This window comes from Coenobita brevimanus, chromosome 19, assembly GCF_032717465.1.
Source record: "Coenobita brevimanus isolate Jiangsu-jjx chromosome 19, ASM3271746v2, whole genome shotgun sequence".
Lineage (NCBI taxonomy): Eukaryota > Metazoa > Arthropoda > Malacostraca > Decapoda > Coenobitidae > Coenobita > Coenobita brevimanus.
The window spans coordinates 26,335,671-26,348,776 of record NC_136972.1 but is presented as its reverse complement, the minus strand read 5'-3'; the positions used below and the strand labels follow the sequence as shown (position 1 = coordinate 26,348,776).

The following is a 13,106-nucleotide window of genomic DNA, read 5'->3' as shown; positions in this document are numbered from 1 at the left end:
CCCTAGAGATTTATTTTCCTCATTGCATCTTACAGTCCTTTTCGGTGTTACATAAATCCTTCTAATATCGCCATATTATGCATAAATAACGTGCAAAGGAATATTAACCAGCCATATCAAAAACTAAATCGCTAGAGAAGAGGTGTTAGGGAGCTTCTTCGGTCAAACTTTACATGTTACCCTTATCCGATTTTCGACTTTTCGTTAACATTTTCTAGTAGAACTGGTCATTCTAAGAATCTTTTCTTCTATGACATTTCTCTCGCAAATTGATAATAAACGAGTTACTTCCACCAATCACAATCACAGACCACCGCGCGCTCTGTCCGCTCACCCGCTCACATTTGAAAGTTTACGAGGAACTGTAAACTGCTAGGTAAATGCATTATTTCTTATTTACACTCGGTTAGGTTAGGTTAGATGAGGTTTGGTTAATGTCATGGGGGGTCTGGGGGGCGAAGCCCCCCAGTTAGGAAGCACGGCCAGGGTTGGGGGGTCTGGGGGGCGAAGCCCCCCAGTTAGGAAATACGAATTCCCTAAGAAGCTTAAAATTATTTTCTTCCGAAGGATTTTAGTGTTTTTCATTTGATTTTGATAACAGTTCCAGTAGGAAATCACTCGCTTTTGCGTTTTTCCCCCACCCAACACTCAGGTTTCCCACAGGTCCCCCAGTATTCCTGGGGGAGGGGGAAGAACCGCAAAAAATTACATTTCAAGTGATAACAAACATCCAACCTGAGTGTTTTCGGTTGTTTTTGGTGTGATTTTTGTTGATTTGGACCGGTCCTTTCCACCGGAAGTCGCTAGTGGCGTTCAACAAAAACTAGCGACTTGCGATAGAAACGAAGGTCAAAATCGATCGAATCACACCAAAAACAACAGGAAACACTAAGGTTGGATGAAAAAATCGGATGAGGGCAACGTGTAAAAATGAGGAGTACGTGTAAAGTTTGGTCTTCCGGGACAAACTTTCAAATGTGAGCGGGTGAGCGAACAGAGAGCACGCTCGTCTGTGATTGTGATTGGTGGAAGTAAATCGCGTGTAACTCGTTTATTATCAATTTGCGAGAGAAATGTCATAGAAGAAAAGATTCTTAGAATGACCAGTTCTACTAGAAAATATTAACGAAAAGTCGAAAATCGGATGAGGGTAACGTGTAAAAATTGACCGCTTCTTCAACCGATGAGATTACGGGTCTAGGTCTTCCCATTACGTCCTTCCATTTGTAAGTCATCACCATCATCATCATCATCATTATCATCATCATTATCATCATCATCATCATCATCATCATTATTATCACAATCATCATCATTATAATCATGAACACCATCATCATCATCATCATCATCACCATTATCATCATCATTATAATCATCACAATCATCATTATCCTAAATCACTTTTCAACTATTATCAGTATCATCGTTATTTTCATCATCATCATCATCATCATCATTACCACAATCATCATCATCAACATCATTGCCACAGTCATTTAACCACCACCACCATCATCATCATCATCATCAATCACTGTTCAACTACTCTACCTCTCTGAAAGCATTAATTTTCAAAGAGAAGAAATCAATCGCTCTTTGTAAGCTGAAATATAATACAATTTTCTTTGATCTCGTAAAATGGTTAAGTGTGAGGATCCCCCTTTTTATATTTTAAGTGGTCTCTCTCTCTCTCTCTCTCTCTCTCTGGGGTGAGGAAGGGAGAGAGGACGTAGGGTGGGGTAAAGCAGAGTGGGGTGAGGCAGGGCTGGATGAGGCAGGGTAGAGTGAGGCAGGTCGTGAGTCATAGTGCCAGCTGGGTGCATCTGCAATATCTCTCTCTCTCTCTCTTTTCTCTCTCTCTCTCTCTCTCTGACAGATAGATAGAAACATACATACCGTAGATATAGATATGTAACACAATGACGTCTTCATTCACTTAGTTTTGCTACTTCTAGACGATTATATATATATATATACATATATATATATATATATATATATATATATATATATATATATATATATATATATATATATACTTTATGTAAATATATGGACGAGGGAGAAGGGAGGAGGAAGAGATAAGGGAGAAAAAGATAGGGGGAGAGAAAAACTAGGAGAGAATGGGAGAGGGAGGGAAACAGCGAAGAAGGAAAGAGAATAAACGGAGGGGGGAATGAGAGTGAAAAAGAAAGAGAGAGGGTATGAAAGAGACGGGAAGAAAAAGGAAAGGAAGGCAACAAAGAAAGAGAATCGGGAGGAAAGAGAGCAGGAAGAAAGAATGGAAAAGAAAGAGAGAGGGAAGGAAAGAAAGAGGAACTGAAAGAAAGAGAGGAACTGAAAGAAAGAAAGAGAGGAAAGAGTGAGAAGGAAAGAAAGGGAGTGATAATGGAAGAAGGAAGGAAGGAATAATGACGAACTAGCACCGGGTATATGGCACTTAGGCTGGCGTTGACGTGGTTTTGGCGTGAAAGCAGTGTAAAGGAGAAAAGGTCTGCGTCAGTGAGAAGTCCTTAAACTATCCATTTTATAAAACCCAATGTCTAACCTGACAGGGGTAGACGGGAAATAAAGACTGGAAAAAACACGGAAATATCAAGAAGAGAGGTAGGAGAGAAGAAAAGAAGACGACAGAAGAAAAGGCGAGGGAAGAAGAAGAGACGAGGAGAGAAGAAAAGACGAGGAGAGGAGGTAGAGAGGTTCAGAGGTGAAGGGAAAGACGAGAGGTTACGCTTGGCCGCGGTTCTCATTTCGGATTGTTGGCTGTTTGAATCCCCCGCAATACATTATCCTGGTTACAACAGTTACTTCCCCTAGGTGTTACCCTGGTTACTTATTTCCATCGTATCTTTCGTAAAGATAAAAATCAGAGAAAAAGAAAAATAAGAAAAATGACGCCAAAAAGTAGACCACCTCGACGCTACAGATTCCCAGCGTACACCTGCTCGGGAAAAACTAATCGCAGTCCGGCCGCAGGTTCTGGTCCCGGTGCAGGCTGTGAGGGAGGTGCTGCAGGTGTGGGCGTTGGTAGAGGGCTAGGTACTGCATCCTCAACGCCCACTCCCGGCTACAGAGGGCCAGGTACTGCATCCCCAACACCCACGCCCGACTACACTCCACTTCCTGCGCCGGCTTCTCTAACATGGCCTCCTCCCCGCGTGGCCAATGTCAGTCCCCCGCCGGCCGAGGAGGAGGGCAAGGACAAGCCCAACTGGATGGTGATGGCAGGGGGGATGACGTTCATGTTGGCAGGGGTGTGTGGGTTCCTCTGCTCGTGGAGTATGTGTTCTATTGCCCCCGTCTTCATCTACTATTACACCAAAACTTGAGTGATGTGATGGGAATGGGAGAGAAGGAGAGGGGCACTACACAACTGATTTATCAACCCTTTTAATAATGGGGTCTATGTCTGTTGTCTTCCACGCCGCTTACGGGCACTACGCGGCTGATTCATCACCCCTTTTAATAATGGGGACTACGTCTGCTGGAACTTCTCCTAAACTTAAAGAATTATCAAAAAACGTTGTAACTGGCTGACATAATTCATCCTTTGTTTCCTTTATAGTTTTTGAGGAAAGAAACTCCACAAGATGGCATTACCTTGCAGGAAGACCTAAACAAACTAAGGGAGTGATGTGTGAAGTGGCTACAGCAATTTCATTAAGAAAAATGTAAGGTTATGCACACTGGGAAGCAGAACCCAGGATACAAGTACTACAAGGGATCTACTCCACTCACCATCGCTGTACAGGAATATGACAGGAATCATCATCACCCCCGATGTGAAACCTACCACTACAAGTGGCCATGGCTGCAGCGATGACCAACTTAATGGTGGGCCTCTTAAAGAAAACTTTCACCTGTCTGGAGCCTCATATGTTCCTGCCACTGTATAAGGCACGAATCAAGCCACGACTCGAGTACGCCATCCAGGCATAGTCTCCTTATACCAGGAGGGACATACTGAAATTGGAGCAAGTGCAACGTCGAGCCACAAAATTAGTTCCAGAACTGACTGAGTTCCCATATAAACAAAGGTTGACTCGCCTTGGTATCACACCAGAACAGCAGATGATTAGAAGGGATGTGACTGAAACATACAAAATAATGAAAGGTTCTGACAAGGTCAAGGATGGTCGTTTCCTACAGCCAGCACCAAGGGATACCCACCAAGAAACACGGGGACATCAGTGTAAAACTAGCAAAGCCCCGACACACAACAACCCAGAGGAATAACTTCTTCAGTACGAGTGATAAATAAATGGAACAGTCTATTTGAGTCTGTAATAAGTAGCCCCAGCATTAACGTGTTTTAGAATACGTACGACCAGCATGAGACTGAGCTACTGAGAAGAGGCACCCTTTATGAGCTTTTGACTCCCTTGCCTCTTTTACTATCACTGTGGCAAGCAATCACTATTTTTAGAGGTTCTAACTTATTTTCTTTCATTACTTTGTCCTTACTAATATTTATTTTACTAAGAATACTGTTCGTATTACCATCGTGAATTAATGCTGCTTGAGGGACCAGGTCTAGATTTGCCTTGGTAAATACTGACACCAGATAATTATTTACGACAGAGCACATTTCTTTATCTTCACTAGTGATGTTCCTTGGTTCTGTTCTAAGAGGTCTTATCCTATCTTTATTTATTTATTTATTTATTTTTTGTACGGTACAGCTGATAAGACCCTTGAGATTTTATTTCGAGTTCTGAGCTACCTTAATTTCATAACTTCGCTTTGCTTTGCGTGTCTCCCTCTTTACTTCCCTATTCCCAATCGCGTACCTTCCTTTATATTCTCCTCCTCCCTCTCCTCCTCCTCTCATTCTTTCCTTCTCCCCCTCTTCCACATTTCCTTTCCTTCCCCTCGCCTGTTCTCTCTCTCTCTCTCTCTCTCTCTCTCTCTCTTTCCCTACTGATGTTCCTCTCCTATTTTTATTTTTCTATATATTCCTTTTCTTTGGCCTAGGAAATTTTTTTAATCTGTTATTTAACCATCCCGGCTCTAAATCATTCTTTCTAAACGCTTTTGAAGGTGTACATAGATCTTGTCCTCTGTTTATTATATTTACTACCTCTTTATATTTCTTACGTATCGAGCGGCGACGTGGTACCTGCTCTTAATTAATCCCTGTTACCTGACCTACACTCCCACCTATATCCTGTCCCTCACCTGTGACCAACAAATAGAAGAGGCCAAATAAGCGGCAACACCTTGAATCTATGGGCAGAGAAACACGAAATCTCTCTCATTTAGCGATATTAGCCAGTAGAAGAAGATGACTAGCAAAAGGAGCGAAATTTGAGGTAAACTTATGTATCTAGGGGCAGAGAAACACAACAAGCCTCTTTCACCTTATCAATATTATCCAGCAGAGGAAAGTCACAAGCAGAAAAGGCGAAACAGAAGACGATTTTTCCATACATGAGCTGAGACGCACACAAAGCCTCCCTCCGCTTGTTATATGTGCCAGCAGAAGAAAGTGACAAGCAGAAGAGATGAAATATCAGGTGAACTTATGTAGCTATGGACAGTGATACACACCAAGCCTCTCCCAGCTTAGCGATAATAGCCAGCAGAGGAAGTAACATGCAGAAGAGGAGGAATAAGAAGCAGACGAGGAGAACTACGAGGTGAACTTTTGTAGCTATGGGCAGAGGAACACATGAAGCCTCTCTCAGCTTAGCGATATTAGCCAGAAGAGGACGTAACAAGCAGAGGAAGAGAAATATTAGGCGAAGAGGCAGTAACAAGTAGAAGAGGAGAAATATTACGCGAACTTTTGTATCTATGGGGAGAGAAGCACATCAATCCTCTCTCAGCTTAGGATACTTGCGTGTGATGCAGAAATAGTGAAATATTAGGCAAACTTAAGCAGCAATTGGCAGAGAAAAGTACCAAGCCTTTCCCAACTTAAAACTATATAATCAGAAGACGGGCGAGAGAAGCAGAGGAGATGAAATATGAAGCGAAAATCTATCCCCAGCTGTTCCTTCAAAAACCACCCTCGTCAGCAGCAGGGAAGGGTAAACTAGCTGACCTCACTCCGACCAGCCTAATCCCCTCCTCTCACTGCCACTCACGGCACAATAACAACTTATCTAATACATGCTGAAATTACACTTCTTTCATCCTCTGATATATGCAGAGGGACGCCTTCACGCGGTGCCATGCGATGTGACCTGTCGGGTCCGATCCCCGGATATACAAATGTTCCTCAACCCTCCCCCCCAACCGACCCTCAGAAAGGAGGATGAAGGATTGTGAATGGGGGATGGCTTTATCCTGCAGTCCACCGGGATCACGTTCAGAAGAGCTCGGTGTTATATCTTCTGCTACTACTACTACTACTACTACCACCACCACCACCACCACCACTACTACTACTGCTACTATACTACTACTACTACACTTCTTTCTCAGTCACACATGCATAAATATTATATAATTCACCTCTTGGACGTAACTAGACAACTTAAAAAAAAATCAAATCAAGAAATTTTTTTCTCATCGACCCCTAGTACTTCCCTCATAAAAAAATAAAATAAATAATAAAATAAAAAAAAAATAAATAAACCGTCTGATATATACCCTGAATAAAAATCTGAGGACTAGGATTTCTCTCAGCTAAAACCGTCGGCCACGTCTACAGCAGTAATGTGTAAAATCAGGTGACCCTGCCCGACCTAATCCCACACTCTTGCCCCCACTCACGAAACAATAACAACTTACCAAATATATACATAAATCACACCGTTTTTATATATCGTCCTTCACTGTGACTTAATTGGACGGGGGTTGTGTCTGTCTGTCTGTTTGTCTGTCTGTATCCGTGGAATCTCAAAAAAAGGTTATCAGATTTTTACGAAACCCGGTGGATAGGTGAATAGTGGGGCAAGGAAGGGTTGATTAGATTTTGAGGTGGATCCCGCTCAGCATGTAGGAATAAATCATATATTTTTTTGGTGTGGGAGGAGGTGTGCGCTCTGAAACTGTAACAAGGCAGACAAGGACCGTAGAATTAATTACCTATGTGAGACCGTAGAAGTACTCGTCTGGTAGGAGAGAGGAATTGCATCAGTACCTCATCAACTTTACTGGCGTTGGCGGGGATATAAGCTCTCTGAATGCCTTAATTTTCTTTTGGTTTGTTCTTACTATCCACAAACGACTTAATTCAGCTTAGGAGAAACTTTCTGTACTAGTGGGGTTAGATACAACTTTGATTTATTACTTCGGGTTCAGCCTTGGTCGAAAAAAATCCTCTGTTGAAAGTAGGAATAAATAAACTAGGAATAAATTAACTAGACTAACCAACCTTACTTCTTCTTCATCTTCCTCTTTCTCCTCCTCTTCTTTCTGGTCCTTCTTCTTTCTTCATCGTCATCAGTATCGTCTTCCTCATCATCATCATTATAGTCTTCCTCCTCCTCACTTTTTCTTCATCGTTATCAGCATCGTCACCATCAGCATCATTATATTCTTCTTCCTCTTCCTTCTCCTTAATCAGCATCATCATAGTTTTCTTCATTTTAATCCTCTCCTTCTCCTCCTCATTCTTTTATCCCTCCTCCTCCTCCTCTTCCTTCTCCATCCCTTCCTCCTCCTCCTCCACGTAATTCCACCTTCAAATCCACACACACGGAACAAGAAACTTAACCAAAACATGTATCATTACACAAATTTCCTCTGAAAATGACAAACCCAAACGAAACATAATAAAAAAAGAAAATAAAAAACTTAATTCCCTCGACTTCAAATTCCTATTCACTCTTATCCTTCAGTCCGACTTAACCAGCTAATTAAATGACTCAGTAGAATTGGGTCGTTAAGGACAGACTTGCAGGGAGCCGTCGTTAAGCTTGAAAGATAACAGAGATAAGACACGCGCTGGTGATTATGCCGTGTGTGTGTGTGTGTGTGTGTGTGTGTGTGTGTACTGAGCTGCGTATCTCATTGTTCAGCAGTAAAGCACTAAGTCAGCACCAAACCAAAGAACAACACATCAAAACGTTCATGTTATTGACCTTGTTCTTCTGTTCTATTTGTGCTTCGTGATGTCTGGCCGTATGTTTGATGTAGTAGTAGTAGTAGTAGTAGTAGTAGTAGTAGTAGCAATAGTAGTAATAGTATTAGTAGCAACCATCATCATCATCATCATCATCATCATCATAATAATAATAATAATAATAATAAATAACAGCAAAGGTAGTAGTGGTAGAAGTAGTAGTAGTAGTAGTAGTAATAATAGAAGTAGTCACACTCGTAGTTGCGATAATACTTTTTAATACTCGCTGTTATTCTGCTCAAAGGAAAGATCCACACCGACACATCCTATCACAGAGATAAGACAACTTCCGTACCTGCCGTGTTTACAGCATTAGTATACATGGTTGACACTACTACTACTACTACTACTACTACTACTGTTACTACTACTACTACTATTCACCTTAACTTGGCCCAGATCTTTGTCCTTTTGCAGCTTATTTCACGTAGCTCAGTGACAGAACAAGACAATACTATGATTCTACATCCTTTCCATAGCACTTCTTCGTGACTAGCACCACATTCTAGTGTTCATATTTTGCTACAAGTCATCTCTCTTTCTCTCTCTCTCTCTCCTGAAGTGAATAAAAACGTTTGTGGTGGCAAGAACAGGTATGGTCATCGTTGTTGTTGTTATTGTTCTTGTTGTTAATGGTTCGTCTCAAATGTGAACCCTGTGGACTTCAGGCTGGATTTAACCTCTTCCTGCCGTCCTCCATCTTCCTTTCGGGGGATGGGGAGGGAGCTGAGGGACGTTTGTACAACCGGGCAGTGGAGCCGACCAATCATATCAGTGCCACCAGGTGAAGGCGTCCCCCTCTATCACCCCCCGTCATCGTCGTGAAAGGATTAATATCAGATCAGTAATATACCCTAAGATATCAAGGTGTAGTACGTAAAATGAATCGCCTAGGAAGAGGTGTTACGTAATCCAAGACAATGAGAAAAGCGACCCACTGGATATAGGATACGTTTTGTTTATTTACATGCATCAGGAAACACGTGCTTCTGTATCTAACCACGTGCTTGTGTTTACATCTTATGAACTATCTCCATATATATCCCAAGTCTTCTCCTCCTCCTCCTTCTTCTACATCTCCTCCTCCTCCTTCTTCTTTTTCTTCTTCTTCTTCTTCTCCTCCTCCTCCTCCTTCTCTTTTTCTTTATTTACTAATCTTTCCTTCGTTTTTCCTTCTCTTTCATCCTTCTAAACTGTTTATTTCAAGTCTGTCTGTCTGAACTAATCTAGCTTATCCAAATCTTCCTTAATCAACCTGAACTGAATTAGCCTACACTACACTAGCTTACCCTACTTTACCTTACCTTACCCTACCCTACCCTACCCTACCCTACCCTACCCTACCCAACTCTGCCCTACCCTATCCTACCCAACCCTACCCTATCCTACTATACCGTACCCTACCCTGAAGCAACCTAACTTAACATCTAAATATACACATTGCAATAAGGTCGACAATACGCCAACAAGCTAGCGTGTTAGCACCCTTATACATATCAATAAAAATTCCGAGAACCACTATCAGTCATGGGATGGTGACTCCCCCTTCCCCCCCTTCTCTCTCTCTCTCTCTCTCTCTCTCATGATCACACTCAAACGTTCGGGAAACATTATACGTATGAGCAACAAAACATTCTCTCTCTCTCTCTCTCTCTAACACACACACACACACACACACACACACACACACACACACATACACACACACAATCGGCATGTAGGAAAATTTTTGCAAGTACTCACATGATTCCGAACGTACTCAAGACAGGAACGTAGAACCCTGCCCGCACCTCTCTCTCTCTCTCTCTCTCTCTCTCTCTCTCTCTCTCTCTCTCTCTCACACACACACACACACACACACGTATTGCAGGTAAACTTGTGGGTAACACTCACATGATTCTCAAAAGCACAAGCCAAATACCTCCCCCCCTCCGCTCTGTCTGTCTGTCTGTCTGTCTGTCTCAGCGGACGTTCAGGAAATGCCCACACTACCCCATAATGAACGTCTACCCAGTTCGTTCCTACATAAAAACCACCTCAAGCGCTTCCTAACACCACTTCCTTCCACGTCTACGAGGAGGCAAGACCATCCTCACTACCACCATCCTCTTCCTCCTCTCCTAGCACCTCCTTCTACCTCCTACAGCAGTCAATAGTCCCTTTACACACCCAGAAGGAGGATTATATGGAGGACGATGGTCATTGGGAGTGTGGTGACGGTGGGCGGGTGTCGACTGCCTGAAAGGTAGGTGTGTGTGTGTGTGTGTGTGTGTGTGTGTGTGTGTGTGTGTGTGTGTGTGTGTTTTACTGGGTGTCTTAAGGAGCAATGTATGTGTGGGTTAGTGTATGGTGTGTAGGGGAGGTGTAGTGTGTGTGTGGGGGTGTATTATGTGTGGGGGTGTATTATGTGTGTGTGGGTGTGTGTGTGTGTGTGTGTGTGTGTGTGTGTGTGTGTGTGTGTGTGTGTGTGTGTGTGTGTGTGTGTTTTACTGGGTGTCTTAAGGAGCAATGTATGTGTGGGTTAGTGTATGGTGTGTAGGGGAGGTGTAGTGTGTGTGTGGGGGTGTATTATGTGTGGGGGTGTATTATGTGTGGGGGTGTATTGTGTGTGTGTGTGTGTGTGTGTGTGTGTGTGTGTGTGTGTGTGTGTGTGTGTGTGTGTGTGTGTGTGTGTGTGTATTATTCATAGGATCCAGAGAGCTACGGTATCCATGCAGAGAAATACTAGTCACGAAGAAGTGTCACCAAATCCCCTGGTAACACAGAAATACGGGTCTTGTTCAGTGAGTTCAAATGTAAAGAGAAATCACGGCAGAGCTATCTCACTTCCTCCTTGTGCCCCTCTCTCTCTCTCTCTCTCAGTGTGTTCAGATTTAGAGGGAAATCACGGCAGAGCTATCTCACTTCCTCCTTGTGCCTCTCTCTCTCTCTCTCTCTCTCAGCATAAAGGACAAGTGTAAGAACAAAACTAAAAAAAAACTAATAAGTGTAAATTCTCTCTCTCTTTCTCTCTCTCTCTCTCCAATTACCCTATCGCATAAGGATAATATTGTGCCGCTGTAATCTTAATAGCTCTTATCACCTTATCAGAACCCCTTAGATAGTGGGAAGTATTCTAGGTGACGTAGGGGGCTCCGTAACACCTCTTCCCTAGCGATTTATTTTGCATAATACACCTTAACACGCTCCTACATTCTATTTATGCTGTGTTTATATCGACTGACACTGACAAAAACAGAGGCAGACAGACAGACACACAGACAAACAATAAAACAGGTGGAGACTCATATGCATAAACAAAGAGAGAGAGAGAGAGAGAGAGAGAGAGAGAAACACAAAAACAGACAGACATACACACAAAGAATTAAACCGAGAGAGAGACTGACAAGGATAACTAAACACACACACACACACACACACACACACACACACACACACACACACACACACACACATACACACACACACACACACACACACACACACACACACACACACACACACACCCTACATCTTCTCCAAACACCATTTCAGAAGTCACTTAGTAATCCAAACACCTTCTCCTAATACTATGTTTTTTTTTTACTAATGTGTACATATAATTACACAAAACGCACACGAGTACACTATCAGGCTTAAATGTCTTGTGTGTGTGTGTGTGTGTGTGTGTGTGTAAACGATGATATGTTAAAGGTACAAGTAAATTAAACGCATACATACATATACATACATGAGCTTACTGAAAGGCAGTTCCACCCACCTAACCCCACCCACTCACTCATTACACCCACTCCACCCATTCTGCTATCCCACCTACACTACTATCAGCACCCACCCCATTCCACCCAATCCCATCCACCTTATCCCAGCCCTCCCTTCCACTCTACACCCCACCTACCCCACCCCATCCCACCCACACATTACACCCATCCCACCCTCTCAACTAACCCCCCTCAGTTACATGTCCACCCCACACATCCCACGCTAGCCCACTCCACTATGCCCAGTGCCGCTAAATTGACCTAACCCACCTACCTATCCACCCACCCATCCACCCACTCACTCCCCTATCCACCAATCTATACCTATCCAATCATACGCGAAGACCATTTAATCCAACCCATCATATCCAAACCCAATCCATCCCCTCTCACCCATCCAACCCAGTACACACTCCACACCCACCCAATCCCACCTACACCCCCATTCATTCATCCCAATAATAACTTCACACCCATCCCACCCCATCCCAATAAAAACCTCACACCTAGCCAACCCAACCCGTCCGTCCCAATCCCACCCCATTTATCTATCCCACCCATTCACCCATCCCAATAAACACTCCACACCCACCCATCCCACCCCACCCTACCAGACCCCATCTAGATACATGTCATATCCACCCCATCCACATCGCCCACTGCATCGGACATTGTGGGCGGGGGGGGGGTAGGGGAAGGCGTGGTGGCTTTAGTATGGGTGTGGTGCCTTTAGTATGGGTGGGTGGGGTGGCTTTAGGGTGGGTGGGGTGGCTTTAGGGTGGGTTGGGTGTGCGTGACGTGTGGTGTGGTGGCTTTAGGGTGGGTGGGATCGCTTTAGGGTGGGCGGGGTGGCTTATGGTGGGTTGGGTGTGCGTGACGTGTGGTGTGGTGGAGCGATAATACCACCACACACACCACCACCACCACTCACTCAAGACAGCGGGCCAGGCAGTTGACCGCCAGACCTCGCCCGTGCTGGACGTTGTGGTGTGTGTGTGTGTGTGTGTGTGTGTGTGTGTGTGTGTGTGTGTGTGTGTGTGTGTGTGTGTGGTTTGGGAGTGTGTGGGGTGTGTGTGTAATGGAGTGGTGTTTGGCGGTGTGTGTGTGTGTGTGTGTGTGTGTGTGTGTGTGTGTGTGTGTGTGTGTGTGTGTGTGTGTGTGTGTGTGTGTGTGTGTGTGTGTGTGTGTGTGTAGTACAGTATGTGGAGTTCTGGAGTGTGTAGCGGTGTGGTGTGATAAAGCGAGGTGTAGTGATGGACACATTTGGA

General features: G+C 43.8%; 2 protein-coding genes across 2 annotated transcripts in view; one reads left to right on the top strand and one right to left on the bottom strand.

Moving 5' to 3' along the window:
* Window positions 1-13,106, bottom strand: part of LOC145391639 (uncharacterized) — a 113,006-nt gene that overhangs the window by 54,986 nt on the left and 44,914 nt on the right. The gene's annotated exons all lie outside the window — the stretch shown is intronic.
* The window catches only part of LOC145391638 (BTB/POZ domain-containing protein 6-like), a 43,737-nt gene that overhangs the window by 610 nt on the left and 30,021 nt on the right, over window positions 1-13,106 (top strand). The window lies entirely within an intron of this gene.